Here is a 6,000-nt window from a genome sequence, read left to right as displayed (position 1 = left end):
TACCTCAAACCTTTCTGCAGTTTTACATTTTTATTAATACTTTATTTAGTATGTTTAATACTATTTTTGGTGTGGGGACCACTAGCTGGTACCAATGGAAGTGATTTTGGGTTTACTCTACACTTGGTCTCTGAGTGGCCCTGGCCCACATGCTGAGAAAAGCAAGGGCCCTTATAGGCTACTAACAGCACACTCTCAGTTACAGTAATGTTTTTAAAATAACTAGAGGTACTTTTCCAATAACATGTGTTTTATTGTAGATGTTTATCTAACTAGGCCGCAAAACATATTCCTAAACGATTATTGGCAGTGTTTATCCAGTGCAGCAGCGGTGTTATTAGAAAATCAGTCACACTCTGTGGATGTTTCCTCGGCGCGCGCACTGGTCGGACTGAGATTGTGCTCGCAGGGTCGGCCGCTCGCGCCGGTAAACACGCGCAACCCGCGCCCCGCTCCTGCTGCCACACCCCCTTTCTCACGAGAACTGAATGGTACGTCCCGGTGATGCCGAACGTGTCAGACAGTAAAAAATCCGTGAAGACTTGAATTTAAATCCTAACCATTCAGAATACGACGCTCCCTCCGCGTGCGAGTGTGCTTGTGTATATGAGTAGCCGCATCCCGTTTCACTCAGCATCCGCTCTCGCGCATTTCCCGGTAACCGAGCACCGCGCTTCTGCCGTCTCACCGGAGTCACCGCGTCTCCGACCGAGGAGCTCTGCTTTCTGAAGGATAAACGCCAGGATTCGGTGCCGGACCCTTTTCCTACATATCTACCAGAGATTAAATGATCTATCCGGGGATTTTACACTGAATCATGCTCAGCGTTGACGAAGGTAAGGAGCAGAACCCCGGTAAACATAACCGGTTCTCCATAACTGCGTGTGTTTGTGGGTGTTTGCTCGTATAGCCTACGCTGAATACAGACGTGAATCCAGTTTATCAAACGAATGACTGCAGTCCATCGCTGTAACGTTACGTTTTCTAATAAAGTAAACACTTCTCTTTTCCTTATCCGATAAGAAATATAGAAACCATTATTGAGAAGAAGCTCGGTCATTTTTTCTCCTGCGCAGCACATCTGTGTAACTGATCCGAGGCTCTCCCAGCTCAGACATCCACAAACATGCAGCCGTTAAAACGGCTTCGGTTCCCATCCATACACCGTGAGACTTTCTCGTTTTTAGAGGCGAGCTTTCCCGCCGTCGCCGCGCGCAGATCATTCTTGACAGTATCGACTGGGCACGAGACACCAATTACCCGCTGCTTGTGAACTTGACTGACTGAATGCGACCTTTACGGTCCTTTACTCTTTAATTGTGATATATATTTCCACGAGTTCTGTGTGAGAATAAAGCAGACGGGTCTAAATCAGTGTGAGGAGATTTCACGGAGAAATATATGAGCACGGTCTCGCGCACGACCGGGTCACCTGCACGTCGCGGCAATTGTACTGGTAAATATTAAAATTTCACGGGACTTTCTTCGTTTTAGCAGCGAATACATACCACCCCAACCAGCTGCTCGAATCCAGTGTTTCTCATGTGTTGTTATTCGCTTCCCCGTTAGGGTGTATGAGTGGTCTGCGACACATCTGTGCATTATTCACTCAGTTTCCCTTAGAGAGAAACCGCTGCTTACATTAATAGAGTTGGTCGGGAGTTTAAGTGGCCATGCTTTTGATTTAATTTTTATGATTATACCAGATGAGAAGGTGGGGCACAAGATTTTGTGTTTCATATAATTCAACACTAAATAAAGAATTTATAGAAGGCTATTCTAGATGTTATAGACAAAAAATACCAGGGCACTCCACTTCTTTGCATATAAGTGTGTGTATAGAGTAGACTCTATATAAATAAAGATATAGGCTATATATAATCAGGATCATTATTTATTAATCTTAAAATGATTAACAAATAATTGTAATATTGATTAGATTTAATTATAATACTAGGCCTACTGCTTTTGTTTAAAATTTTACTCAGGAGCCTCTTTTCAATATTTTACTCAGAAATTTATCCCACGTACATTTTCACCATACAGAAACAGCACACACACAAATAATATATTTATTTGCATATTTAAACAACTCAGTAGTTTATTTAAACATACATTTATGTCTTTTCTTAAAAGAGCAATTGCATGTGTTAAAACTCACGATATTAAAGGGAATACATTGAAGCAGAATGCAGCATAAATTACATTTCAGGATGATCTCCAAAAAACATGAGTTTAATTAGTTTAATTTGACTGCTTAATGTATATAGCTCTGGGTTTTCTTGCAGAATGGTATACTTATGAGAATGAATATTTTAAATATTTTAAAGAATTTTGTTTGGCTGCAGATAGTTGTAAACAAGATATGTTTGCTACTATTGCCCATCCCTCAACATTACATAAAATGAAGCTAAGTGTGATTTGTGTTTTAATATGTCGGTCAAACGGCCCATTCATTTCTGAATTGAGGGTTCTTTTAAGCTAGTATACACCAAATGTAATGCTGATGGTCAAAACTTTGGTTTGTGACACTAACAGTCTTTGTCTAGTGAGAGCAACAGGGTACGCTATATAGTCGAGCATTTACAAAGGAAGTACCAGCATTTGATGAGAGTTTCTGGTAGGCTACAGTATTGTCGGTATCCGCATTGGCGTGTTATATGGCCCACGTTGAACACTGACTAATACAAAATGTGTACAGTACATTTTTGTGTATGACGGTGCTATAATATGTATTTTTTAGCATGCTGATGGTGCATTATTTAATTTTTTTAATTTAGGCCTATTATTACAACACAAATCCAGGTTTGGGTTAAATCACAGTCTTGCTCTATCATTAATGTGCCCTCAAGTAAGACACCCCAGGTTGCTCCAGGCACATTATCTCAGCAAGTGGTTAACAGTAAGTTGTGAAAAGCAAGTGCTAAATGGCATGTATGAGCATGCAGTATTTTTGTGCTAGAAAATTGTGTGTGTGTGTGTTGGTGACAGTCTGCCGTTGGTGAATTAGCCTGAAGTTTTTGTGACTTCTTCTAGTCTTGTTATTATGCTGAAATATCTCTGAAATGCAAAACCTCACACTGCCTACTTTATTAGAAAATGGCACTAAATTAAATGTAAAATGCCTTATTATATTTGCGATTTTCTCTCCCGACCTTTTGATTAATATGTAAGGCTTCCCATATTTAAGGAATTTCTATTACCAGGGGGGATATTCAAGTTTGTCAGTCTGGCACGTAGTCCTCTGAATCGAAGCAAGGCCTTGCATTCTGTACTGGTAGCCAATTTCTTCATCTTGTGTGGATTGTTGGGATTGGAAACATAAATCCAATGTGTTAGAGTTAGATTATCAACATTAGATTATTAGACCTTAATGGAGTGCCATATTTGACATTAGAGATTGTGTTACTCATATTCTCATGTATTTCTAAAAATATATGCTACAGTACACCTTTCTTTTCCCCTTTCCTCTGTCCCTGTCTTTGTCTCTTTCTCCTTATGATGTCAAGATTTAGCAGGGACGGTAGCTACCCACGCTGGCATTAACCCCCTGCTATGCCTCACCCTCTCTTAACAATAGAGGTAAAGACCCGGAGGGGTTCCTGCCTGCTCTCTCCCACTCTCAGCAAATGCTACAGTTCTGCGTTCAGCTTTCATTAACGCCATACTCACTGGGAGAGAGCGAATACTGAGAGTTCTTCGCTTTCTGACAGGCTCCACCGGCTTGAGAGGCTAATACATCATAGGCGTGCAGCTAGTGCAGCCCAGGGGTACTATTGTTCGACGTTTAACATTTTTTAACCGACATTTTTAGATTTTTTTTTTTTTTGCAATAGTAATCAATTCATTTCCAGTTGAAAATAACAATGCTGGATGGATATTTTAACAAACGCTTGCAGTGAGGTGTGGATATTAGTGGTTGACTGATATTGACCAATGTGCAGATGCCCATTCTTTGTCTGCATTAGTTTACCATCTTTGTTCAACAGTTATATCTAATAATAGAACAATGTGTAATACTTTTTAATGGAAGTAATCAGAACATTCAGATGAATACATTTTATGAACCACACAAACAAATATTTCAAATTTTAGTATTTTAGCAAAAATGTATTTGCAGCAGTTGTGCTTATTGGCTTTCTTTGAATTATATAGAGTGATATCTTTTATATCGGTTTCACATCGGCCACAATTTTCTATAAGATAGGCTATTGGCATCGGCCATCAAAAACCCTATGATCGACCACTATTGAATAGGCTTGGTACACTATGCTCATTTAGCATTTAGTTATTCATTTGTTTGCATTGCTGCAACTTTAATTATAGCAGATCAACCATATGAAACCCAAACCCATATAAGGGTTTATCAAACAGTTTGGTGTCACAAGGGGGAATATATTGGACTTCATTACAGATTAGCCACCGCTGTCAACTGGCCTCAGCTTTGACATTAGCATGTTAGCACTACTCCCTCATGTCTGGATTAATACTGTACTGGAAACAGGGGATTAAGCTGCAGTTACCCAACCCAGATCTGCCAGTCACACAGCCGTTAATTATACCAGCATGGTGTCTTTTGCTTAATACTTCAGTGAAGTTTAAAGCGCTGATGAGCAATAACCAGGGGACCAATCACCAGTGTTTTGTTTTGCTGCATATATCTAAATACTTCAAGGTTATTTGGGCATTATTAAGGTCAGAAAAGACAATGTATTCAGCATAGTGGAGCAAAATCTTTACTTATAATAATAGGTCGAAACTTATTATTACACTAATAGCTCTTTTTAAAAGGAATTCACTACAGCATGATGTTTATTTGCTTGTAAATGTAGGATACACTTATAAATTAGTATTTTATATGGATTCAAAATCTCAGCAATGGTTTAGGGCTTATGTTTTTGCTTGTTCAAATTATATATAGCCTATATATATATATAAACGAAGAAGGTATAGCTCAACCATTATCCACAAGAAAGTACTATTTACAGTTGCTAGAAAATGCAGCAGCACATTATCTACAGTAGCACTTCCATTAATACAGAAGCATGCTGGGACTCTGAGCTGTGCTCGTGGTTAATTATATTTCTTTCCCCCCATTCCTCTTTTCGTATCCTCTTATCAGACCCCCAGTGTGAATCTCACTCCTCCTTTACTTCCCCTCTCTTCCTCTCTTACCCTCTTTACTTTGTAAGCCCCCTGGCTTTTATGCCATTCAGATAGATTGTAGTCTTTCTAAGGAAGGTGGTAGTTTTCACAGTCTTGACCCACCCCCAAACTCACTCCAATTCAATAACGGTGAGCTAAAAGTCCTTACACATCTCATATTAACCTTATTCTTTCAGTTTTTTTTCATATGCCTCTTCCATCTCGGTTTCCTTCCTCATTTCTTCTCCTTGAGAAGATAAATAAATACCGGTAATTGTAAAATGAACAAGTTGAAATATTATCCCTGAGATAGAGGACTGTGATGTCAAAATAGATGCAGTGTATTATCATTCAGTTTTGTAGCCTGGCTTTGTGGTGACTGTTAATCACAGGGTATGTTACAATCACACTGTAGTGCCCTGTGAACTGGATTACACAGGGTGTTAATCTTAACATCTTAAGTGAGATTTCACATTGTTGCTGTTGTACATGTTCAGTTCAAATGACAGTTTATATATAGAAGATTTGTACCTTGATATATGACTTACTTCCTGTGCATTACCTTTGTACCACTCAATGCTTTATGCAGGTTAATTGACCTCAAGATTGGTTTAACTAGCAGTTGTGCCTGTGTATAAAGCACCAGATGAGATAGGTGACTGCTACAGCATGATACATAAACATTAAGAAAACACAATGTACTCTAACCATTAATGATTACATCTGTTTTCATAAACATAAACACTGTGCATAGGGATGCATGATAGCCTATATCAGTATGGTTATCAGCCAATTTGAGAGATGTCTGCTTAGTTTTTCAGTTTATAATGGATTGTACCACTATTTTTACATTTG

The 6,000-nt window shown here is 39.0% G+C and overlaps 1 protein-coding gene across 2 annotated transcripts in view; it reads left to right on the top strand.

Moving 5' to 3' along the window:
- The first annotated feature begins 438 nt into the window (after positions 1–438).
- tenm1 (teneurin transmembrane protein 1) overlaps positions 439–6,000 on the top strand; it is a 160,116-nt gene continuing 154,554 nt past the window's right edge. For both annotated transcript variants that reach the window (XM_079607920.1, XM_079607919.1), the window contains exon 1: positions 439–836. The gene's annotated coding sequence lies outside the window, so the exon portion shown is untranslated. The remainder of the gene's footprint in view (positions 837–6,000) is intronic.

The sequence above is a fragment of the Phoxinus phoxinus genome (assembly GCF_949152265.1).
Source record: "Phoxinus phoxinus genome assembly, chromosome: 3".
NCBI lineage: Eukaryota > Metazoa > Chordata > Actinopteri > Cypriniformes > Leuciscidae > Phoxinus > Phoxinus phoxinus.
Note: the sequence above shows the minus strand (reverse complement) of the source record. Positions and strands in the feature narration are given on the sequence as shown.